The sequence below is a fragment of the Oncorhynchus masou genome, chromosome 9 (genome assembly GCF_036934945.1).
Source record: "Oncorhynchus masou masou isolate Uvic2021 chromosome 9, UVic_Omas_1.1, whole genome shotgun sequence".
Lineage (NCBI taxonomy): Eukaryota > Metazoa > Chordata > Actinopteri > Salmoniformes > Salmonidae > Oncorhynchus > Oncorhynchus masou.
This window is the reverse complement of record NC_088220.1, coordinates 39,139,560-39,166,028: the sequence shown is the minus strand read 5'-3', so window position 1 is coordinate 39,166,028 and position 26,469 is coordinate 39,139,560. Positions and strand designations below refer to the sequence as shown.

The window sequence follows — 26,469 nt, the reverse complement described above, 5'->3', positions numbered from 1 at the left end:
AAAAGCAATACACATATTAAAAAATAATTACAACTGTATCATCTTGTAACATAGAGATACCTAGGCACTCACATTAGCTTCCTGTACTTTATATTGTTGTTTATCTGGCTAAGTTTCATGTCAAAAAGATAGCTAACATGCTAACACCTAATGTATTCTACTATGGTGATTAGTTAGCACACATTAGCTTAGCATCATTGCATCCCTAAAGCCTAGAATAAATCTTCTAGAAAGCACAGCTTGAATGAACAAAAGCATGTACAAATGACTCAAAAACCAAAGGTGCCTACTTAAAAATGTATCTTTATCAAAGGCCTAGTAGGTAAGGAAGATGAAGCTTATCTGTATGTTTCTGTTGGAATGAGCTCTGAACACGAAGTTGGTTGATTTAAAGCTACGGTACCCACGTTTGCCACTAGATGACAGAGTAGCGCAATAGAGCACTATAATACTATGTATAGATAACTATCTGTCTATCAGAACAGTTCTCACTTAGTTTAAATCATTGTAAACTCCATGGAGAATAAGAACACCTCCTCCCAGCTGCACACTGCACTGAGGATAAGAAACTCTGTCACCACTGATAAGTCCACTATAATTGAGAATTTCAATAAGCATTTTTCTACGGCTGGCCATGCTTTCCACCTGGCTACTCCTACCCCGGTCAACTGCACTGTACCCCCCACAGCAACTCGCCCAAGCCTTCCGCATTTCTCCTTCTCCCAAATCCAGTCAGCTGATGTTCTGAAAGTGCTGCAAAATCTGGACCCCTACATATCAGCCGGGCAAGACAATCTGGACCCTTTCTTTCTAAAATTATCTGCCAAAATTATTGCAACCCCTATTAGCCTGTTCAACCTCTCTTTCATGTCGCCTGAGATTCCCAAAGATTGGAAAGCAGCTGCGGTCATCCCCCTTTTCAAAGGGGGGGACACTCTTGACCCAAACTTTACAAACCTATATCTATCCTACCCTGCTTTTCTAAGGTCTTCGAAAGCCAAGTCAACAAACAGATTACCGACCATTTCGAATCCCACACACCTTCTCCGCTATGCAATCTGGTTTCAGAGCTGGTCATGGGTGCACCTCAGGCACGATCAAAGTCCTAAACGATATCTTAACCGCCATTGATGAGACACAATACAGTGCAGCTGTATTCATTGACCTGGCCAAGGCTTTTGACTCTGTCAATCACCACATACTCATCAGCAGACTCAATAGCCTTAGTTTCTCATATGATTGCCTTGTCTGGTTCAACAACTACTTGTTATGGCAAATGAGTGAGGAGGTGTGGAGTCAGGCGCAGAGAGCAAAAGATGTGGGAAAAAACACGCTTTAATGTCCCGGAAAAATAACATGAACAAAAGTAGGAAAACAAATGATGAGAAATATTAACGGACAGCGCGAAACCCAAAATACACTCAAACATAGAACAGACGAACAAGCCCGCACGAAACCGAAGCGGGCTGAACAAACTATATATAACCCTACCCTAACAACCAAACAAGAAACAGGTGATACCAATCAGACAAAACCAAAGGAACAGAGAACAACGGATCGGTGATAGCTAGTAGACCGGCGACAACGACCGCCGAGCGCCACCCGAACAAGAAGGGGAGTCACCTTCGGTAATATTCGTGACACTACTTCTCTGATAGAGTTCAGTGTGTCAAATCGGCGGGCCTGTTGTCCGGGCCTCTCGCCGTCTCTATGGAGGTGCCGCAGGGTTCAATTCTCGGGCCGACACTCTTCTCTGTATTCATCAATGATGTCGCTCTTGCTGCAGGTGATTCTTTGATCCACCTCTACGCAGATGACACCATTCTGTATACATCTGGCCCTTCTTTGGACACTGTGTTAACTAACCTCCAGATGAGCTCCAATGCCATAAAACTCTTCAACTGCTCTTAAATGCAAGTAAAACTAAATGCATGCTCTTCAACCGATCGCTGCCCCACCCGCCCAGCATCACTACTCTGGGTGGTTCAGACTTAGAATATGTGGAAAACTTCAAATACATAGGTGTCAGATTAGACTGTGAACTCTCCTTACAGACTCACATTAAACATCTCCAATCCAAAATTAAATCTAGAATCGGCATCCTATTTCACAACAAAGCATCCTTCACTTGTGCTGCCAAACATTCCCTTGTAAAACTGACCATCCTACCGATCCTCGACTTTGGCGATGTCATATACAAAATAACCTCAAACTCTAATCAACAAATTGAATGCAGTATATCACAGTGCCATCCGTTTTGTCACCAAAGCCCTTTAAACTACCCACCACTGCGACCTGTACTCTCTCGTTGGCTGGCCCTCGCTTCATACTCGTCGCCACTGGCTCCATTTCATCTACAAGTCTCTGCTAGGTAAAGCTCCGCCTTATCTCAGCTCATTGGTCACCATAGCAGCACCCACCCGTAGCATGCGCTCCAGCTGGTATATCTCACTGGTCACCCCAAAGCCAATTCCTCCTTTGGTCGTCTTTCCTTCCAGTTCTCTGCTGCCAATGACTGGAACGAACTGCAAAAATCTCTGAAGCTGGAGACTCATATCTCCCTCATTAGCATTAAGCACCAGCTGTCAGAGCAGCTCACAGATCACTGCACATGTACATAGCCCATCGAAATACCTCATCCCTATACTATATATTATTTATTTATCTTGCTCCTTTGCACCCCAGTATCTCTACTTGCACATTCATCTTCTGCACGTTCTACCATTCCAGTGTTTAATTGCTATATTGTAATTACTTACTGGCCTATTTATTGCCTTACCTCCCTTATCCTACCTCATTTGCACATGTTGTATATAGACTTTTTCTATTGTATAATTGATTGTATGCTTGTTTATTCCACGTGTAACTCTGCGTTGTTGTATGTGTCGAACTGCTTTGCTTTTTCTAGGCCAGGTCGCAGTTGCAAATGAGAACTTGTTCTCAACTAAACCTACCTGGTGAAATAAAATAACTTTTATATCACTTTTTTGATGAGTAGGATGACTTCGGAGACAGGTCTGAAGTACACCTTAAGGGTGCCCTGTTTCATGGCTTTGACTTCAACCTTTCAAACTTTTGTCAATGATGGGTACAGTTTTGACGATGAGTCCAACAGGCCATTCGTTTCTGTGGACCTGAGTGTCCTTCAGTAAGATGACATCTCCAACTTGCCGGTTAGATTTGCCAACTTGCCTTTTTCTGTGTGACTGGAGTGTCACCAGGTATTCTTGTCTCCATCTCCAAAATGTGTCTGCGAGACTGAACTTGTTTCCATTGCTTGCTGTAGAGATCGTTGAGGTCGAAGTCGCCTGGGGGTGCTGTTGTTTTATTCTTCTGTGTCAGCAGCATTGCTGGTGTCAGGACTGCTGGCATCTCCAGATCTGTAGACACTGGAACTAAGGATTGAGCATTCATGATGGCTATGAATTCAGCAATTAGTGTGGTGAGAACTGTGTGTTCCAACAGCATGTCATCCAAAATGCGATGAGCGACTCCCAACGTCCTCTCCCAAGCTCCTCCCATATGCGACACATGAGGAGGATAGAAGGTCCCTGTGCATCCTTGATCTTGAATGTAAGTACTCAGAGACCTGAGTGGAGTTGCTTCGCAGGTCCTCGGATAGAGAAGAATCTTCTCAAAGCGTTGTTGAAGCTGGTGGTAGACAGACTCAATCAACTTGATGTGTATCGCTCTTGTACTCATGCAGGAGAACATAATAGCCTAGGGTTTACTCTCTGCGCTACTTCTTCTGGTCCGGTGAGAGGTGAAGTTCCAGGGTCCGAAGATATCCAGTCCAACATGAGTGAATGGTGAAGCTGAGGTAAGTCTGTCTGCAGGTTAGTCTGACATCTTTTGGTGTTCCAGTTTTCCTCTGAGTTTCCTGCAGGTTGCACACTTATAGACCACACTGGATACCAATGTTTTACTTCCAACGATCCACAATCCAGATGACTGGACTGTGCCCTGGTGTGCAACTTGCTCATTGTAGTATTTTACCAACAGTGGTGATGTGGTGGTTCTTGGGGATGATGAGGGGGTGTTTCTCTTCCCACGTCATATCAACTGCTGTTGTGCGGCCTACGATTCCCATCAACCCGTCTTCATCAATGATGGAGTTCAGATGACCACTTTTTTTCATTTTTTTCTTTCTTGGTGACCTCTTGTGAGTTGCCTGATTTTGTTTTCTTTGAAGACTTCTTGCTGTACGCATCTGATGGTGGTTTTGGCTGGTGCAAGATGGTTGCTGTTACACTTGTCACTGTTATTAGCCCTAGAGAAGGATTTGGCCAGGTGTATGAGCTTTGCTGTTGCTTGGGTGAGCGACTTCCAGCTGGAGAATCGTTCAATCCTGTGTGAGCCAAGCTGGAATCCAATAGTTTTGGTAGTGAAGGTTGCGGCCGGAACTCGGTATCTGGTCTGACAAGGTCAAAGTTGGTGTCCTTGTAGGCAGTTGGTGTCCTTGTAGGCAGCTGTTGGCACAGGCCTAGTTTCATGATCTGCAGGATTGTCAATTCTGAGGTAATGCCACTGGTCTGGGTGTGTGGACTTTCTGATACGTGTAATCTTCTGGGTGTGTTGTGAATATATCTTAGCATAATCTTGCTATGTGTGTAGTACTTCACTGCATGAATCTCAAAGTCCATTTCATTGTTGATCATGCGTGCCATCTCAACTGCTAAGACTGTGGTACAAAGCTCTAGGTGTAGAACAGTAAGAGCAGGTCATGCAAGTTTGGAATTTCCCATGATGAACCTAACATGACGATGTCAACCATTGAGTTGTGCTACAGTTGATTTGGCCATCGTGTATGCATCTCAGAAAACACAGTTCTCTCTGCTGTGTGAAAGACAAGGAGACAGGTACATGTGGCCTTTGATGGTGAGCTGTTCGTGTTCCATCAATGAGTCTTTCCACAGCTTCCACAGCCTTGCATGTTCAGTATAGAAATCTCTCCATTAGAGCCTTGCCCTGCATCGTTATAGGTGCTACGAACCTTAAGGGGTAGTACAGGCTGTTGACCGTGGACAGGACAGGACACCTCTTCTTGTGAATGGCTACTCTTCTCGGTATACTTGTCCTCTGTTGGTGACACCAGGGTGAACGTAAAGGTAGGGGATCTACCCAGCTGTTCATCTCGTCCATGAAGACTTCCCTGTCCATGATTTCGGGGGAAGATGTGATCTTTGACAGATGGGGCTGACTTGTCATCGTTGTGTTCCTTCAAACACTTCCGAGGTTGTCTGTATTTCTGGTTGGGATGGTGGCCTCCAACCAGCTCTGTGGTCCCTTGGCGCAGTGTTGTGTTAACCAGTCTCACCTTGATCTGGATCTTGTTAGAGCAAGGGCTAAGGAATGTTGTGCGTCCATTGTGTAGCACTTTTGTTTTGTGAAGGTTCACTTTCGCTAGCTTGTGAGCTCCGTCCAGACATGCGTAACTCCCCGATGATGACCCAGCCTAGGTCTAGACATTGCGCGTAGTGTGCATTGTGCGGCCCATTGTACTCATCTCTGATTTGTGCATTCTCAGTAGATCTCTTACAGCAATCCTCCTCCTGCTTGGGTCTGGGAAGAGTACTGGAATCTTGTCTGTGACTGGCTTCAGATGAGGGTGATGACGTGCAACTTCAGGTGAGGGGGTTCTCTGATCTGTCGTCTGGCATCATGTCCAATTCTATGTGAGTGGTGAGAGTGAGCTGAGTCTTGCCCTCCATTGACTCAATGATGTAGTTGCTTCCACTCCTCCCAGATGTCTCCACATTTGCTGAAAATGTCTTCAGAGTGTATGGAGCGTAATCGCCTCGGACAGCAAAGAGGTCGAAGAACTTGGTTCTTGCTAAAGACGTATTACTTTGTTTGTCTCAGACAGCGTATGTTCTGAACGCCTTTCTTGCGGCCTGCGGGTAACACTTTGTCTTAGCATATTTTAAAACATGACCTAGAGCTGAATGCATCTCCACAGATCTCAGTGCACTTTGAGGTTACTGCAAGTGTTGCACTCTCCTCTTGCTTTCCGCCATGATTTTCCTTGGTAGCGGAGTTCTGTTCTCCATGAGGCTGGCCCGGGATGCAGCGTGGATGGATGTCTATCACTGTCACATTCTTTTCACAGCACCCCTTTCCCACCATCTTTTGCGTGATGACTGGTTGAAGCACAGCATCTGTAACATGTGGTTGTCCTTGAGACTAGACTTAAGCTTTATCTAGTATCTTGCTCCTGAAACTGCAACATTTTCTCATTGGATGATGATTGTTGTGGAACAACACTGCCTGGGTCCTCAACTTTCTTCCCTGAGAGTCTGGTTGGCTTCTGACTCAGATGAGACTTCTGTCTTCCTTATGGACACTGGTGTTCTGTTTTTTGTTGTGCTTCGTAGGTGGTTTCTCAGTCTTTGAAGAGCTATAGCCTCCTGTTCAAGAAGGCAAAGCTTGGAACATTGTGTGGCTTTGCTTGGTTTAGGATGAACTTGGCAAAGAAGGAAAAAGGTAGGAATGCAACCCTATTTATCTTCCTTGTATTTTGACGCTGTAGGAAGCTTCTCTATGATAGGATTGACTTCAGCTCTAGAAGCAGGTCCCCAAGCTCTCAACTTCTGGTTGTCTTTGTTTGTTATCCTCGGAAATCTTCAATTTTCTTCAGGTGAACCATAGCAGTCTTCAATTCTCTGCCATACAAGTGTGTGCCCTGCTATTGCGTTGTGTAAAATGCACCTATTTTATTCTCTTGGCCTGCTCAGATGACTCAGCCATTTGGAGAATAGGTCCAGCTCTTCTCTGGTTGTCAGATTTAAGTCCTGGGTGCTGCTAAGGAAGGATGGTTTCCAGGCCCAATAGTTTTCTGGATGGTCGTCAAACTTCAGAGGGCCAGAACTCACCATTTTCACAACATATCAGGTACTTGGTTACATCTTTAGCTCCTGAAGTATTGGCTGAGTAGTGTCTGGGTGAATCCTCTCCGGAGGCAGCCGACTGTGGCTGGCGAGACGGCAGGTGGGCTTGGTTGGACCCTCTTTTGTTATGTGGTTGTTCTCCTACATTGATAATCTCTCCTGTATAGTGTGTAATCGTGTTCTGAAGTGGAAAGATTATGTCGGTGTTATGCTGGTTTCCTGTAGGACTGACAGGTCCCTGCTTGACTTTTCACATCGGAGGTCTGTTTCTGTATTGTAGCTTCTGACTGTATCAATGTTGACCACTGCTAACTTGACCTGTGATGGTCTCAATGGCTTTGTGTCACGAGGCCGTTCAGCAGTGTCAACACAATCTCACACTCAATTCGTACAAAAAGTATTTCAGCAGATTTCGTGTGTCTAGTGAACAATGGATACGCAACAATGGGGTAACGTAACATCTCTACAGGTGTGATCAAGTCTTACATCAACATTTCCTGAAGCTGAATGGAAAGTGCTATTCCCTGACCAGTTGTTCAGAAGAAAACCCTCTGTATAATTTACTAAAGTTAACTTACCAGTGTGGACCCAAAACAAACACATTTTACACATTTACAAACGACCTGTTTGTCATTACAACCATGGTTTTCCTTTGTTAATGAAGCTTATATCAATTACCCTGACAATGATCCACATCATATGGGTAGACAAATTATGTAAGTAGATTCTTCTGGATAACACACTATCCTTTTTCTAGGATGTAAAAACGTAACATGAATCACTATTGATCCATTCTGTTCTGATCTAATGAGATGTAGGATTTTCTACAGCCTAGAATCGAGGATTTTCCCAGTCATGAAGGACTAAGCTAGGCCCCTGTTTGTTCTCATTGGCAAAGACTGAACTCAAGTATGTCACTCTCCTATACCACTTTACCCAACATGTTATATTCCAGAGGTTGTAAATATACCCTTTTAAGGCGGTATGACTTGTATCATTATTATAGGGCTGTGAAACCCATAGCCGAATGGCTTCAGACTAAGCATTTCTCATTGGAAATTGCTGCTGACATTGAACATAGCTTAGGGTATTTAATTAATTTCAGCTTCTCCTATAACACCATACTTAACATCTTATAACCCATAGGTTGTAAATAAATACTTTTTTTAAGCTGATATCATTTGTATCCTTATAGGGCTGTGAAACCCATAGCCAAATTGCTTCAGACTGAGCATTTCTCATCATTTACACTACCTTTCCAAAGTTTGGGGTCACTTAGAAATGTCCTTATTTTCCATGAAAACATACATGAAATTAGTTGCAAAATGAATAGGAAATATAGTCAAGACGTTGACTACGTTATAAATAATGATTTTTAATTGAAATAATAATTGTGTTCTTCAAACTTTTTCTTTTCGTCAAAGAATCCTCCATTTGCAGCAATTACAGCCTTGCAGACCTTTGGCATTCAAGTTGTCAATTTGTTGAGGTAATATGAAGAGATTTAACCCCATGCTTCCTGAAGCACCTCCCACAATTTGGGCACTTATGTACCATACGGTCAAGCTGCTCCCACAACAGTTCAATAGGGTAGAGATCCGGTGACTGTACTGGTTGAATACAAGCTGACTGCTTCTTCCCTAAATAGTTCTTGCATAGTTTGGAGCTGTGCTTTGGGTCATTGTCCTGTTGTAAATTGGCTCCAATTTAAGCACCGTCCACAAGGTATGGCATGGCAAAATGGAGTGATGGCCTTCCTTCTTCAAGATCCCTTTTACCTTGTACAAATCTCCCACTTGACCACCATCAAAGCGCCCCCAGACCATCACATTGCTTCCACCATGCTTGGTGGCATCGAGCACTCCTCCAGCATCTTTTAGTTTTTTCTGCGTCTCACAAATGTTATTCTTTGTGATCCGAACACCTCAAACTTAGATTCGTCGGTCCATAACACTTATTTCCAATCTTCCTGTCACATTCTGACCTTTATTTCCTTTGTTTTGTCATTATTTAGTATGGTCAGGGCGTGAGTTGTGGTGGGCAGTCTGTTTGTTTTTCTATGATTTGGGGATTTCTATGTTTCGGCCTAGTATGGTTCTCAATCAGAGGCAAGTGTCATTAGTTGTCTCTGATTGAGAATCATACTTAGGTAGCCGGGGTTTCACTGTGTGTTTGTGGGTGTTTGTTTCCAAGTCTGTGTTTTTCACCACACTGTACTGTTTTGGGTTTCGTTCATTCCACGTTTATTGTTTTTGTATTCAGTTGTTCATGTATACTATTTCTTATTAAAAGAACCATGGACACTTAACCACGCCACATATTGGGCCTCCGATCCTTTTCGCCTCTCCTCTTCGGAAGAAGAGGAGGAAATCCCTTACACTTCCTCTGTCCAGTGTCTGTGTTCTTTTGCCCATCGTAATCCAGTCTGAGATTTGGCTTTTACTTTGCAACTCTGCCTAGAAGACCAGCATCCCGGAGTCGCCTCATCACTGTTGACGTTGAAACTGTTTTTTTGCCGATACTATTTAATGAAGCTGCCAGTTGAGGACTTGAGGCGTCTGTTTCTCAAACTAGACACTAATGTACTTGTCCTCTTGCTCAGTTGTGCACCGGGGCCTCCCACTCCTCTTTCTTTTCAGGATAGAGACAGTTTGTGCTGTTCTGTGAAGGGAGTAGCACACAGCATTGTATGAGATCTTCTGTTTCTTCAGTTTCTTGGCAGTTTCTGTAACTCGTCAGAAGAGACTGACGAGTTACAGAAGAAAGGTCTGCGTTTCTGGCCATTTTGAGCCTGTAATCGAACCCACAAATCAAGATACTCAACTAGTCTAAAGAAGGCCAGTTTTATTGCCGTTTTATAATGGGTAGGTTCCATTTATTTACAGTAGTGTGTTAATTATTTCTTTCTTCAGTGGAAATACAGAATATGTATAAAAATGCCAAATATTCCAAAGGCTAAATCAAGCAGAGATTTTCAACTATTTAATCATTACTGAAACATGCAAACTACAAACATTAAACCAGTTACAGATAATGAATACCTGACAACTAGATATAAATATTTTATAAAAAATATTCATACAATAGTCAAGTGTTTAAAACATGAGTACAAAGTGAGTGTGTGTTTTACAAACTGTATCCCCATTTCAAAATCAAATACCTAGATTGATACTACGTTAAAAAAAAATATATATATATTTTTTCCTCATGAAATTTGACATAGCCTTGTTTAAATGCATTCTGAAAGAATGTACACAAAAAAGTGGAGCCTTGTATTAAATGAATCATGAAGAAAATTGTAATGTAGGCTCCACGAAATATAAAATAGTTATGAAGAAAATCGTGTAGGCCTACAGGTAAGTCTTTCTGACTACAAGGGCGGCTGTATTTCAAAGTATTACGTGAAAACAAGCATAGAGAACACTTGGCATTAATAACCTGAACAAACAAAACATTTTGGTGTCAACCTGGTTGATTAACAATATTGGGTTAACACATTTTTTTTATACAGTTGAAGTCGGAAGTTTACATACACTTGGAGTCATTAAAACACATTTTTCAACGACTCCACAAATTTCCACAAAATATATTTTTGGCAAGTCGGTTAAGACATCTACTTTGTGCATGACACAAGTCATTTGTCCAACAATGACAATGATGTAGTATACTGCAACTATACAGAATGTAGGCCTATACTTTAACTCTATTTACAGTGGTAGTAGTTTACCTCGTCTTTCTCTATGCTTTAGCCAGCTTGGACACTCCCCAGTTCAGTTAGCATGCAGAGGCTTTGCCCGGGGAGCATGACATGTTGCTGTGTTGTGGGCCATTTTTAAAGATTTATAGTCAAACCGGGCCCATTTGTGAAATTGCCTTTTTCCCCATGTGGCTGCTGATGAATATCGAAAAGCACAGCAACCGAGTGATTTGTTTTGCCAAGGCTGCCGCAGCCATACGCCATGGGCACATACTTTGTCGGCGGCGAGTTCCCTGTGGACGGGCCGTGTGATTGTACAAAATGATCGGGAGGTCTTAGCCCCCCCCCCCCCCCCCCCCAGCGAGTGGCTGGCTATTGTTGGAGAGTCCCCTGATTGCAGCTAAGACGTATGACATGACAATGCCACAGCCAGCCAGATCCCCAGAGATGTGTTGTCATCATACTCAGGCTGATCCTAGATCATCTCTCCCTGCCACAGCCCTTAATCTCACCTACGATATGATGACATAAAAGGCCAAGCTTATTCTGCCGTCAGAAGAACCATCCGGATGTTTCAGTCCTGGTAATTTGACCCCACGTTCAGCCATCTTGGGTGGGTGGATGTATTTTGATGAGTGGGGTCACTGTGGTGTCTGATGCCCAAGAGGAGGAGTCCCACATTGGGCAAGAGTGAGGATTTGCAGCCTTTGTTCTGGCCCTACTTCCATACAAGACTGCACTAGTTTCCCGAGGAGGGGAGCAGACAATAACATCCTCATGCAGGGTCATGCAAGTCATTGCCACGTCTACCTCTCTCTACTTCCCACATTTTTCATTTTCAAGCAGAGGCAGAGAACCTGTTTTAATCTGATCAGGTTGGCAGGGATGGCAAACAAATGACTTCATGCGCACACAAGCAGAAGCAGACAGATCTCCACAAGTGTCTCTCACACACATGCTCTCTCTCTCTCTCGCTCTCTCTCCCAATCACTGTCACTCTCGGTCTCCTCCTCCCCTCTCTGCTTCTCTCTCTCCCTCTCTTACAAACACCCGCACACACCCTCTTGTTAGCTCTACCCCCTTCCAACTCATCGGTAACATCCACGGTCTCTCTCCTAGTCTGTTGAAAAAATGAATCCAGTGCACCCCCGTAGGAATCCATTCCAAGCTGCGTTAAGGTTCTCTACCCTACGTCTCACATCACAATAACCAGTAAATAAATAAGAGAATGCAAAATCCACAAATCCTTGGTTCTCTAATCAGCAGCAGTAGCCGGGAATAAAACAAATAAAAGGGTGGAGGTGGGGGAAAAGCACTAGAAAGGGTGTGAGAGCACCTCCAGCGAGCGGTCATCCTCAAGATGAGTAAGATCTTCAGTTGTTCAGATGCTCAAAACATGCTGCCCAAATCCACCAAAGAGCGCAGTCATATTTATCTTGCAACGTGTCGTTTGGCACAGCAGCACAGACACTTGAGACACTTGGCTACAGTGCTATTTAACCATTCTCGGGAACTGTTACTGTATTTCTTTAAACAATGCGTGCAAGTGATGCATGTACGTTGGTGGATTTGCAAATCCAAAACGGGATGTTGAATATGTAGCATCGGAAAATGTGAAACTATGTAATAAGCAGGTTGCACTGCATTATAGATGACCCATCTGCCACCGTGGGGCTGTCAGCGATTTGATCCGAGAGTGCACCGCCCTGCTTCAGTCTTCTAAACCGTGTCAGGAAAGGCTGAATATTGACTGCTAATCAGTGCCGATAATTTTTTCTAATGAGTTTGGCCTTATTTCCATGGCAGCATATTTGATGAGTCATTCATTTTCCTAGCTCAATGTAACATCGATAGGTTTAGACTAGTACATGATAGTCAAATTTTTCCTACACCCATGAGTTTACTGCATCCTAGCCTATGAATGAAAGTTTAAAACGTAGGTGTACTTGTTGAGAAATTTTTGTAATCAAGGTGAAAGACAGTGAAACATTTCAATATTGCCTCGCACACGCTTGCCTGCATATTTTATTATTTTAAATGTTTTATTTACCCTTTAATTAGGCAAGTCTGGTAAGAACAAATCCTTATTTACAATGACTGCTTACCCCTGCCAAACCTGGACGAAGCTGTGCCAATTGTGCGCCGCCCTATGGGACTCCCAATCACGGCCGGATGTGATACAGCCTGAATTCGAATCAGGGATTGTACTGGCGCCTCAAGCATTGAGATGCAGTGGCTTAGACTGATGCACCACTCGGGAGCCCATCTAGCTGATCTAGAGTGTAATCATTTGTCCACCAGTTGCAAATGAGAGTTTCTATTGGACAAATGCAGGTATGTTTATCCCCATTTAATTCTGTTTGCTTCCGTTTAAGAAAATAATTTAAGCAGAATCGGCGGAATTAATACACCTCTGATCAAACACAGTTCACTTTCATAGCAGCCACATAAAAACAGCATGATCATTATATAATTTATTCTCACAACCATCTACACTCTCCTTTCACCTTTTCCCTTCGCTTGTGGAAGACAGTGTCTGTTACCAGGCAAAAAAAAACTTTCCAAGCCAAACCTTCATATCATCACCACTTACTGCTACACACCGCTGTTATGTCATAGTCAATATACAGTTGAAGTTGGTAGTTTACATACTTAGGTTGGAGTCATTCAAATTCATTTTTCAACCACTCCACAAATGTCTTGTTAACAAACTATAGTTTTGGCAAGTCGGTTAGGACATCTACGTTGTACATGACACAAGTAATTTTTCCAACATTTGTTTACATACAGTGAATTATAAGTTAAATAATCTGTATCACAATTCCAGTGGTTCAGAAGTTTACATACACTAAGTTGACTGTGCCTTTAAACAGCTTGGAAAATTCCAGAAAATTATGTCATGGCTTTAGAAGCTTCTGATAGGCTAATTGACATCATTTGAGTCAATTGGAGATGTACCTGTGGATGTATTTCAAGGCCTACCTTCAAACTCTGCCTCTTTACTTGACATCATGGGAAAGTCAAAAGAAATCAGCCAAGACTTCAGAAAAAGAAGTGTAGACCTCCACAAGTCTGGTTCATCCTTGGGAGCAATTTCCAAACGCCTGAAGGTACCACGTTCATCTGTACAACCAATAGTACGCAAGTATAAACACCATGGGACCACACAGCCTTCACACTGCTCAGGAGGAGACGCATTGTCTCTTTGAGATTAACATTCTCTGGTGCAAAAAGTGCAAATCAATCACAAAACAACAGCAAAGGACCTTGTGAAGATGCTGGAGGAAACGGGTACAAAAGTATCTATATCCACAGTAAAGTGAGTCCTATATCGACATAACCTGAAAGGACTCTCAGCAAGGAAGAAGCCACTGCTCCAAAACCGCGATGATAATGAAAAATCCACACTACGCTTTGCAACTGCACATAGAGGCCAAAGATATTTACTTTTTAGAGAAATGTCCTCTTGTTTGATGAAACAAAAATAGAACTGTTTGGCCTTAATGACCATTGTTATGTTTGGAGGAAAAGGGGGAGGCTTGCAAGCCGAAGAACACCATCCCAACCATGAAGCACGGGGATGGCAGCATCATGTTGTGGGGGTGTTTTGCTGCAGGAGGGACTGGTGCACTTCACAAAATAGATGGAATGATGAGAGAAGAAAAGTACATGGATATATTGAAGCAACATCTCAAGACATCAGTCAGGAAGTTAAAGCTTGGTCGTAAATGGGTCTTCCAAATGGACAATGACCCCAAGCATACTTCCAAAGTTGTGGAAAAATGACTTAAGGACAACAAAGTCAAGGTATTGGAGAGGCCATCACAAAGCCCTGACCTCAATCCCATGGAGAATTTGTGAGCAGAACTGGCAAATTCCACCAACTTATTGTGGGAAGCTTGTGGAAGGCTACCTGAAACGTTTGATCCAAGTTAAACATTTTTAAGGAAATGCTACCAAATACTAATTGAGTTTATGTAAACTTCTGACCCACTTGGGAATGTGATTAAAGAAGTTAAAGTGGAAATAAATAATTCTCTCTACTATTATTCTGACATATCACGTGAACAAAGTCGGGCAACAAAACCTATTATGCCGGAATACATTATTCAACACACGACCACAGATGCACATTTCTCCCGTTTTATTTTTTTTATACATATATTTTTCCTTTACCACTGAGGAGTTGAGTAGAATGTAATCCCAAGTGAAGTACTGACGATTGCGTTTTGAATCATCTGCAATACAACTTTTGCAAAAAAAAATTTTTACAAGGGGCGGGCAAAGTAACTGTTGAGGTGTCAAGAGGCATCGTTGTGAGTGGAGCACTATGCATTCGCTAATGAGCACAGGCTTGATTAAAAAGTGAATCCACAGCTCAACAAAAGACGTACAGTGCCATGAAAAAGTATTTGCCCCCTTTTTTTATTGATTTTTCTCCATTTGTGATAATTTGTGACACTAAATGTTATCAGATCTTCAACCAAAACCTAATATTAGATAAAAGGAAACAGAGTCATCAAATAAAACATGTATACTTGCATAACTTGTTTATTAAATAAATTAACACCGACTGCCCCTGTATGAAAAACATATTTCCCCCTACACTGAATAACTGGTTGTGCCACCATTTAGCTTCAATGACCAAACACTTCCTGTAGTTGTTGACCAGTCTGTAACATCACTGTAGAGGAATATGGGCCCACTCTTCCATGCAGAACTGCTTTAACTCAGCAACATTTAGCTAAGTTGTTTTAGGGGGTATTTGCTCGTTATATTTTTTTGACTACCTTTTACTTCACTACATTCTGAAAGAAAATATATTTGTACATTTTCCCTGACACCCAAAGGTTTTTGTTACATTTTGTGCGCACAGCAGGGTGCAGTGCACGCTAACCAGATCCCCAGGTGCACGGTGTTTCCTCCGACACATTGGTGTGGCTTCCGGGTTGGATGCGCGCTGTGTTAAGAAGCATTGTGGCTTGGTTGGGTTGTGTTTCGGAGGACGCATGGCTTTCGACCTTCGTCTCTCCCGAGCCCGTACGGGAGTTATAGCGATGAGACAAGATAGTAACTACTAACAATTGGATACCACAAAATTGGGGAGATGAGGAAAAATAGAATACAATTAAATTAATTCAATCAAAATAAACACAACTTGTATATATCAAATATGGATCAATGTGATGTGCCACTATGCAGGTCCCTAAGGTCAATATTACAACACGTTCAGAAAACCATTCTCTTTGTGTTTAACACTATGATCAGCAATTAAGTTTTGAATTGCATTAAACCCATGCTAAAGGCAAGAAATGTCCTTCTGTACTGAGGTGACGGCAGTACATATGTATTAACTGCTTAGAGTTAATGCTAAATGTGGTGACAGAGAGACGTACTGTATATTGTAATGAATAAAAAAAGGGAATCAAGATCAAATGAATACTCACATACTGTATGTGACGACTTATGTTTTTAATTAATTCAGATTAAAAAAGGTTTAAATGATCACACAAATAATTCTCAACAGAACACATTGGACATAACATTTTCTACACTAGGAACATCTTAAAATTAAATTAATTCAATATATTGTGCTGGTTCAAATCATACACAAATTGATTCACATAGAAAACACCTACTATACATTTAATTGCCTACAATATGGGTGACATGTCTTCTGAAATGTATTCAGATTCAACATACTATACAGGTTCAGGGGATCATAAACTCATTTTGTCTTCACCCACTTCATTATGCAGCTTGCCACCTCAATGGACACTCGGTGTGCAATCCCCTCATGCCAAACACACATGTATGCAGGATCTTCTTTTCCAAGTTCCTGGATGCAAAAGTTAAAATTTGACAGCTGCCGCTGGTAGTAGACATTGGAGTGGGTCAGATTATGGGTGTACATCACCCCCTGTAGATCTACAGAAATGACATGGCAGTCAGCATTGGCTTTAGCTCACTCAGTGTCACTTTGAAGCTGTGTGTAGACCTTTTCGGCTTTTCGATGGTGCAACTCACTTTTAACTGCAATCTTCCTCTTCTCCTCTTCAGATGTTTCTGCTGACATCTTAGTGAAGAATGCATCACATTTGCCACAGGTGTCACTCCTGGGTTGGCCGAAATTGAGAGTCTGCTGTTTGAAAATGTAAACCCAGAATTTTAACCTGACCAAAACAATTACATTTCAATTAGCAGGTTATTAAAAACTAGTACAGAGAATACAATATGTTTTGTAATTGATATTCATATAGACATTAATTAATATTTTCACTTGCCTGAAGACGGCTGTTGGTTAGCTGGAACACAGACATGGAAGTGACCTTGCACACATTCAATCTCTGGCCTGCTTGCTGTACATGGTATTTGAAGGTTTGTTTCCATCGTTTGTTCTCCTTTGTATCCTCAGGTTTACGTCTCCGTTTCACCTCATGCTGCAATAAAAATTGACAATGATGAATTCAGAATTTAATATACTGTAGCACATTCAGGATATTGCTTGATCAGGACCTCCATCTTTCACATACTCCCAATCTACACACCGAATGAGTTTGTATTGCACCATTGTGTAACACAGCACTTTTAGAGTTAACGTTAATGTACGTATCATTACTGTCAAAGTTAAACTATGCAAGTGTTCAGTATAGCTATTATAATAATAGGTGTTTTGTCTTATTTATAACCTGTTCTAAGCCGGAGAGAATCAAAGCTTATTGTTTCTCGTATGGGACAGTGTAGAAACAGTTGAACAGATGCAGCTTGCGCTCATCAGTCAACTTTCTGCACGTCGTGGAACACGCTCTTCCCTGCAGGATACAGTGTAACTAGCTAGCTACTGTAGCCATGTCGAATCATCCGGTGGATGGATAAAAAGTAGCTAGCTATGTTTCTTCTATAATCTAGCAATAACATTTGTAACAATAATGTATGAGTTAGTAGCCAATGAACTTTAGCTAATATGTTTTCTCTGTAGTTACAAATTAGACAACCCACAACATACATGTTAGTTACTGTACTCTATAGCTAGCTAGCTTGCTTGATTGTTTGATATACGGTTCTTCCACATACCTCTTTTGGACAGCTTTTCCCAGTTTTCTTCTTGACCCTTATGATTTGAATAGGGTTTTCCCGCATCCCGTAAGATCTTCCTTTGCCTGTTTTTCCATTCTTTTAGTTTTGTTTTACGTTTCTTTCCCACATTTCTGCGATTTTCATCAGCAACAGAAAGGTTGCGCTTGTCCATCCATTCTGAGTGGTGCACATAGGCTCTCGTGGAATAACCGTTTATCTTTACATTTTAAATGATTGTTATTTAGCGCGTGGAAGGCTTATGAAACCGGTTCACTATAGAAAAAGGGTGTCCAATAATGATTTTCCATGTATGTCTCTTTTTTTTGTAAATGTCACATATATGGTTCTTCCCCTGTAGGATTATCTTTCTGTGTTATTATATTATAATTTAGTCTATGATTTGATCGAGCGGTCTGACTGAGCGGTGGTAGGCAGCAGCAGGCTCGTAAGCATTCATTCAAACAGCACTTTCCTCCGTTTTCCAGCAGCTCTTTGTAATGCTTCAATCATTGTGCTGTTTATGATTTAAAGCCTATCAACTCTCGAGATTAGGCTGGCAATACTAAAGTACCTATTAGAACATCCAATTGTCAAAGTTATATGAAATACAAACAGTATAGAGAGAAAAAGTCCTATATCTACAACCTAAAACTTCTTAACTGGGGAATATTGAAGACTCACGTTAAAAGAAACCACCAGCTTTCATATGTTCTGAGCGAGAAACTTAAATGTTAGATTTTTTACATGGCACATATTGCACCTTTACTTTCTTCTCCAACACTTTGTTTTTGCATTATTTAAACCAAATTGAACATGTTTCATTATTTATTTGATACTAAATTGATTTGATTGATGTATTATATTAAGTTAAAATAAAAGTGTTCATTGTTCATACAGTATTGTTGTAATTGTCATTATTACAAATATATAATAATCGGACGATTTAATCGGTATCGGCTTTTTTTGGTCCAGTAATCTGTATCGGCGTTGAAAAAAATCTGTCGGCTGACCTTTATTTCTATCCAATGGTACCAATTACAGTATATGCATATCCTGGCTTCAGGGCCTGAGTAACAGGCAGTTTACTTTGGGCACGTCAATCAGACAGGAAGTGGAGAAAAATAGACCCTAGCCTGAAGAAGTTTTAATGCAGACAGAGAAGAGCTTCAATTTCTTAATCATAGCCTCAATTTTGTCCTGCACATGAATATAGTTGTGGAGTCAATGTAATCCTAGATTCAGATCATTCAGGCGAGAAAAAACATCACCCAGATAGGCCAGTCATGTGAGAAACTCGTCATCATGCAAGCGGTCACACAATTATGGTCATTAAAAACTTTAAGCTCGTCTCTCAATTTAAAAACATGTCAATACTATGCCCCTTGGTAACGCTTTTACAACATACAGAGAAGTGCACTGGTTATATGGTAGCTGTCCATATCATTGCATAGTGCAGAAAATACACAAGGGTTCAGGGGCCTTGCTTTTACAAAGTTAACCATTTTCACTGTAGTGTCCAAAACGTCCTTCTAGTTGTCAGGCATTCCCTTGGCCGTGTACACAAGTGGCGTCGGGAGCAACTGCACGTGCATTACCACTCCACTATGTCTCTCTGTTATGGCATTTGCGCCATTAGTACAGATACCAACACATCTTGACCACCAAAGTACATTTGATGTCACAAAGCTGTCCAGTAGTAAACATAATGGACTTATACTAGGAGCTGTGCCAGGCCCCCCACATCTGACTCATCCAGCTGTAACACACAGAAATCACTGGCTTTTATGCAAAGCAGTAATTGTTTCAAAACATCTACTGTCATGTCACTTATGCATCGTGAAACAGTGTTGTTTGATGAAGGCATTGTCTGTATAGCACGAAGACTTAATAGTATGGGGCTTGCCTGTCCTAGCCACTCGGTAGCTCAACATATCAGACACTTCTAGACCCTTCTTTTTAATGGTATCTCTTGCTTTTATACATGTCTTACTACTCGAAAGTCGTCTTAATTCTCGCTAAAAAAACTCCTGTGGTTTATTTTTCAAATTGGCGTGTTTTGTTTCTAAATGACTGTGCAAGAGTGAAGGTTTCATTGAGTTGAGATAGTACTTTTGAACAAATAACATACTGTGGCTGAGAAAAGGCACTACCAATATAAGTGAACCCCAAATTAATGTAGTTCTCATCATTTATGCGTCTCTTAAATGGTCCAACGTCCCTGTCTGTTCGGTGCTTTCCCGGGTAAGGGGGCAGCAGCTCTTCGGCTGCATCAGATTCACAACTGTCAGTGTCTATGCTAGCTGGGCTAACAACAAATGTAGAATTACTGATGCTAGCATTGGATGTGCTTGTGGAAGCAGAACAACTTGTCGTCGACAGGTGCAGGTGTAGTACTACGGGTAGTAGCAGTACTAACAGTAGAGCTGTTATTTGTCTATGGACTCGGGCCTTTTTTAAACCATTTTAATAAATTGTTGAGCAAACGGAATAGCAGAAGCTATGTTTGGCTACATATGTGGAATTCCCGCGAGAGTGTAACGGTTAATGTGATTGGATGTTAATTATTTGATGAGGCTACCTGTATATGACATTGTGTTGTTTCGCTGAACACTAGATGGTTGAATTTTATTTTTGACATTGAAACGAGGCTACTCAGGCAAGGAACAAAAACTCTCCCAAATGTATAGCCCCATTGGAAAATGTGAAGAAAAAAATGTGAATCGCATTTTTATTTGGTGTACCCCTGATGGCAGGGTTATGGGTACCCCAGTTTCGGAAAAGCTGCTCTACCATAAGCCTTTTTAGAGAATGTTGCTGTAAGTCCAACCTGCCTCACAAACGCAGACCATTTATGGCGTTCTGTGGGTGAGCGGTATGCTGATGTCAACATTGTGAACAGAGTGCCTGGTGGTGGCAGTGGGGTTATGGTATGGGCAGGTATAGGCTACGAGCACAATTAAATTTGAACGATGACAATTTGAATGCACAGGGATACCGTGACGAGATTCGGTGACCCATTGTCATGCCGTTCATCCGCTGTAATCACCTCATTTTTCAACATAATGCACGGCCCAATGTCGCTGAAAATGTCCCTGTTCTTCAATGGCCTGCATACTCACCAGACATGTCACCCATTGAGCATGTTTGGGATGCTCTGGATCGGAGTGTACGACATCATATTCCAGTTCCCACCAATATCGAACAAATTCACATAGCCATTGAAGAGTAGTGGGACAACATTCCACAGTCCACAATCAACAGCCTGATCAGCTCTTTGGTTCAGTATAATATTAGGTTTTGATTGAAGATCTAATAACAATCCATGTCAAATATATAAAAAAATAGAGATAATCAGAAAGGGGAAAAATACTTTTTCACTGCACTGTATGTGATTACTGCATTAGCCTAATAGGCTTGTCCCAGGGTCTGCGTCAGGCCCATTATCGCTAATCGAACGCGACTGCTGCTAATGCCACTCTCCTCCCCAAACCCACCTGAGGTTGATCGCTGCACGATTACACGGGAAATGCTCAGCTCTTTTCTTAACTTAATATCGACACTAAATTGTGGAGCTGCCCATTGCTCCCCGTGGAGACACTGTGAGCATTAGGCCCCACCGTTCGAAACCGTTCAGTGATAGAATAGCTCCTTCTCCTCAGAGGGAACTGGATGGATGGGCGGGAGTGGAGGAAAGTAAAAACGAGGGGACCATGTTGGTCAGATGCAGCTCAGTGGGGTTGTATTAGGGCTCAAGAGGGACAAAGCTGACCTCACAATAATCAAGATGGCGCCGGAGGGGTTGGCTGCCATCTTATCGGCTCATAACCAACCATGCAATTTTTTTTTATTTTGTACATAATTTATGTTTTTATATATATTTTTTATTATTGTTGTTTTTGAGGGGTGGATCAGTTTGGATGTTGCGGAGATATATACACTTTTTTAGAATATACCTTTATTATTCCTTGTAAACCCTACCACCCCTCCCCCGATTGGAGGAAACTAAAACAATAACACTTAGGCTTCTACCTTCAGTTTATATGTATTATAGATATTTTACTATAGTTATATTTTGTTTGTTTTTAGTCCTTCCCCTATTGCTGATGTCCATCCAGTTTGATTTCTATTTGTAACTGTGCTTTTTCACATTTCTGAACCTATATAGATTTTACTGACCCCGTATGCTTTACATATGTTATCTTGTTGTTATTAGTCCCACCCTTCAGCTCCATTCAACCTCTCCCATTTATCTCTTAACACCATCCATTTTGGATTTCTATTTGCCATATATTTTTCAACTGTGCTGTGTCATGACGTTGGCCTGTGGGTAAGGATTTTGACCCCCCCATAAATACCTTTCTCCCTTCCCTCTCTCTTGACTCTGCAGAGGGACTCTTGAATAGCCTTTGTTAAACATAGAGAGTCTGGGAACATCAAACTAGTAGAGGGAAAGGAACCAAATTTCGGTTATAGAACCAGTTGAAAATATGCGTTGGTACTTAATGAATATGATGTCAGTTCGGTTGTCATCTGAGACATGACTGATGACAGGATGGCCAAAGCTGTATCGGGGAAAGTCTACACATTATAGTCATCAGATTCACATGGAATTGTTGTGCAATTCAAATGTTTAAATATAAAATGATTTGTGAAAAGATGGAATGTAATTTTATCTTCCAAATGAGAGGTTTTCATAAGGTTAGGGCTCTGCTCTGCTCAATCAGTGGCCCACCCCTGTGAAGAGACATGGTTTATAAACTATGAAACACACCCTTCTCCCTCCACTATATAAGCCCTTGACGAAAGTGTAACCTCCTGTTCCGAGCACAATAGGACGATGGTCCATACGTTGAAAAGGACTAACATGTCAACTACAGAACTAAGCCAACTTCAGCGTGACCTTTGGTTGCGAATGGTATGAACTTTTATTCACTACAGAAGTGACACCTCCTAGCCGTTGAGTTAGCAGCGGCCGCTGGAAATGTGGGCTATGAGAAGACGGACAGAGTATCCCATCTACCACACAATAACAACACCACAACGTATCTCATTCACCACCAGAGACACCGGTCAAAGGATTCTTTTGGGCAACACGGCCTTCCATCTACCACCAACCAATTGAAGCGCAGCTCAGAGTAAATATTTATTGCATTTTCCTTTTCTAAATGGGCGGTAATTTAGAATGCATTAGATTCTGTATTTACGATAGAGTAGCTGCCTACGGCCCGATAGACATAGCTTCTCCCTTTGTTCCTCAAGTCTTCCCGCTCTTTCACTCAAACCCAACCCCAGTTCTTTGTGTAACCAGCTGTCATATCTGTTCTGTCCGCCAGGGACGTTTTCCTTTATGACATAATTTGTAATCATTGTATGATTAATTCTGTGTATATGCAATTCTGTGAGATTTAGTTAGGTATATAGTAAATAAATAATTCAACCCAATTTTGTATTGCGGATTCAAATTGTTAGCCAGGGTTTGTAAAGATAACCAAGAATTTACAACTTTCAGATGAAACTGAAATAAGGTGACGATTAATATTGACTGCGATCGATATTAAAAATATTACTAGGTCTTTAACCTATCTAGGGTACGTGGGACGCTAGCGTCCCATCTGGCTAACATCCAGTGATATTACAGAAAACAAAACACATATTTTACATAGGTTTAAAGATTAACTTCTTGTTAAACCAACCACAGTGTCATATTTATGAAATGCTTTTTGGCGAAAGCATACCAAGCCCAGAACATACCTAGCCCAGAACATAGCCCAGTTGACAAATTATTACAAACAGTAACCAGCCAAGCGGAAGCGTTACAAAACTCAGAAATAGAGAGAAAATGAATCCCTTACCTTTGATGATCTTCATATGGTGGCAATCAGAAGACATTAGTTTACTCAATAAATGTTCCTTTTGTTCGATGAAGTCTCTTTATATCCAAAAACCTCAGTTTTGTTTTCTTCAGTATCCACAGGCTCAAACGCAGTCAAAACAATTAGAAAAAAAATCCAAATTGTATCCGTAGAGTTCATAGAAACATGTCAAACGATGTTTATATTCATTCCTCAAGTTGTTTTTTTTAGCCTATAAATGATCTATAATATTTCAACCGGACAATAATGTTGTCAATATAAAAGGTAAACAAGAAATGCAAATGCTCATGGAAAAAGCTCTGCGACACGGTAGGGTCCACTCATTCAGACTGGTCTTACTCCCTCATTTATAAGAATACAAGCCTAAAACGATTTCTAAAGACTGTTGACATCTAGTGGAAGGCATAGGAACTGCAAATGGAGTCCTAAGTCAATGGATACTGTAATGGCATTGAATAGAAAATGACACACACACACAAAAAACTACTTCCTGAATGGATTTTTCTCATGTTTTCTCCTGCTAAATCTGTTCTGTTATACTCACAGACACTATTTTAACAGTTTTGGAAACGTTAGTGTTTTCTATCCAACTCTACCAGTTATATGCATATCATATCTTCTGGGCCCGAGTAGCAGGCTGTTTAATTTGGGCATGCTTTTCATCCAAAATTCTGAATGCTGCCCCCTACCCTAGAGAAGTTAAGAGTTTATTCGGAAGATAACTGCTCTATAAATATTCTTCCATAGTGCCCGGAACTTTCTAGTTAATTGCATTTACATGATTAGCTCAATCAGGTAATATTAATTACAGAGAAAGGATTTTACAGAATAGCATGTCATATCACTTAATCCGGCATAGCCAAAGACATGACAGCTGTGATGCTTTACAAAAGTACTGAATCTTTCTATTCTCTTAGCTTCTACAGATTGAGAATTAAAGAAACATTTTTGCTAAAATAATTATATTATTGATTGATTGACTGACTTTTCAGATCAGCCAGTATTGCCATCTGCAGCGTTAGTTCTAGGTAAATGTTGCTGCTACCGAAAATAGCTTCTGGACATCAGAACTGCGATTACTCACCTCAGATTAGACCGTTTTTCTTCAATGAGTCGGTACGAGTGTGATATACTACAGACACCTGACCAGTCCCAGATTCCCGTCATTCGCTGGAGAAGGAAACTGAGATTTCCCATCCTGCTAATGTTGAATCGTACATTAATAACTGTAATATCTTATTTCACCGAGTTGTTGCTGAGCGACAACATTAATAAAATACAGCTGGCGGGTTGTAGACTCTATCGACAGGATAGAACAGCAACATCTGGTAAGACACGGGATGGGAGCCTATGCATATATGTAAACAACAGCTGGTGCATGATATCTAAGAAAGTCTCAAACAGGAAAACGCTCATCCAGAGGTGACGCTCCTAGTAGCCGTGGATTTTAATGCAGGGAGTTTTACATAATTTCTATCAGCATGTTAAATGTGCAACCAGAGGGGAAAAAATTCTAGACCACCTTTACTCCACACACAGAGATGCGTACAAAGCTCTCCTTTGCCCTCCATTTGGCAAATGTTTACAACCAAAAATGAAAGCGAGAAGGAGGAGTACACCACATTCGCTGGCTTTATCAATATGTGCATTGAGGACGTCGTCCCTACAGTCCCTACAGTGACTGTATGTCCATACCCCAACCAGAAGCCATGGATTACAGGCAACATTCGCACTGAGCTAAAGGGCATGGCGAGTGCTTTCAAGGAGCGAGACTCTAACCCGGACGCTAATAAGAAATCCCGCTACGCACTCCGTAGAACCATCAAACAGGCGAAGCGGCAATACAGGACTAAGATCGAATCGTACCACACCGGCCCCAACACTTGTCGGATGTGGCAGGGCTTGCAAACTATTACACACTACAAATGGAAGCACAGCCGAGAGCTGACAAGTGACACGAGGCTACCAGACGAGCTAAATCACTTCTATGCTCACTTCGAGGCAAGTAACATTGAAACATGCATGAGAACACCAGCTTTTCCAGATGACTGTTTGATCACGCTCTCCGCAGCCGATGTAAGACCTTTAAACAGGTCAACATTCACAAGGCCACAGGGCCAGATAGTTTTCCAGGACGTGTACTGCGCTGATTAACTGGCAAGTGTCTTCACTGATATTTTCAACTTGTCCCTGACTGAGTCTGTAATACCAACATGTTTCAAGCAGACCACCATAGTCCCTGTGCCCAAGAACACCAAGGTAACCTGCCTACATGACTACTGATCCGTAGCACTCACGTCTGAAGCCATGAAATGCTTTGAAAGGCTGATCATGGCTGATCATGGTGCACATCAACACCATTATCTCAAACCCTAGACGCACTCCAATTTGCATACTACACCAACAGATCTACAGATGATACAATCTCTATTGCACTCCACACTTCCCTTTCACACCTGGACAAAAGGAACACCTATGTAAGAATGCTGTTCATTGACTACAGCTCAGCGTTCAAGACCATGTTGCCCTCAAAGCTCATTACTAAGCTAAGGAACCTGGGACTAAACACCTCCCTCTGCAACTGGATCCTGGACTTCCTGACAGGCCACCCCCAGGTGGTAAGGGTAGGTAGCAAACATCCACCACGCTGATCCTCAACACAGGGGCCTCTTGACTGATTGCTCAGTCCCTTCCTTTACTCTCTGTTCACTCATCACTGCAATGCCAGGCACGACTCCAACACCATCAAGTTTGCTGATGACACAACAGTGGTAGGCCTGATCAACGACAACGATGAGACTGCCTATAGGGAGGGGGTCAGAGACCTGACCGTGTGGTGCAAGGACAACATCCTCTCCCTCCGCGTGTTCAAGACGAAGGAGATGATTGTGGACTCAAGGAAAAGACAGACCGAGCACGCCCCCATTCTCATCGA

At 41.8% G+C, this 26,469-nt stretch overlaps 1 protein-coding gene across 1 annotated transcript in view; it reads left to right on the top strand.

The window, feature by feature from the left end:
- The window catches only part of LOC135545980 (platelet-derived growth factor C-like), an 87,207-nt gene that overhangs the window by 38,579 nt on the left and 22,159 nt on the right, over positions 1-26,469 (top strand). The window lies entirely within an intron of this gene.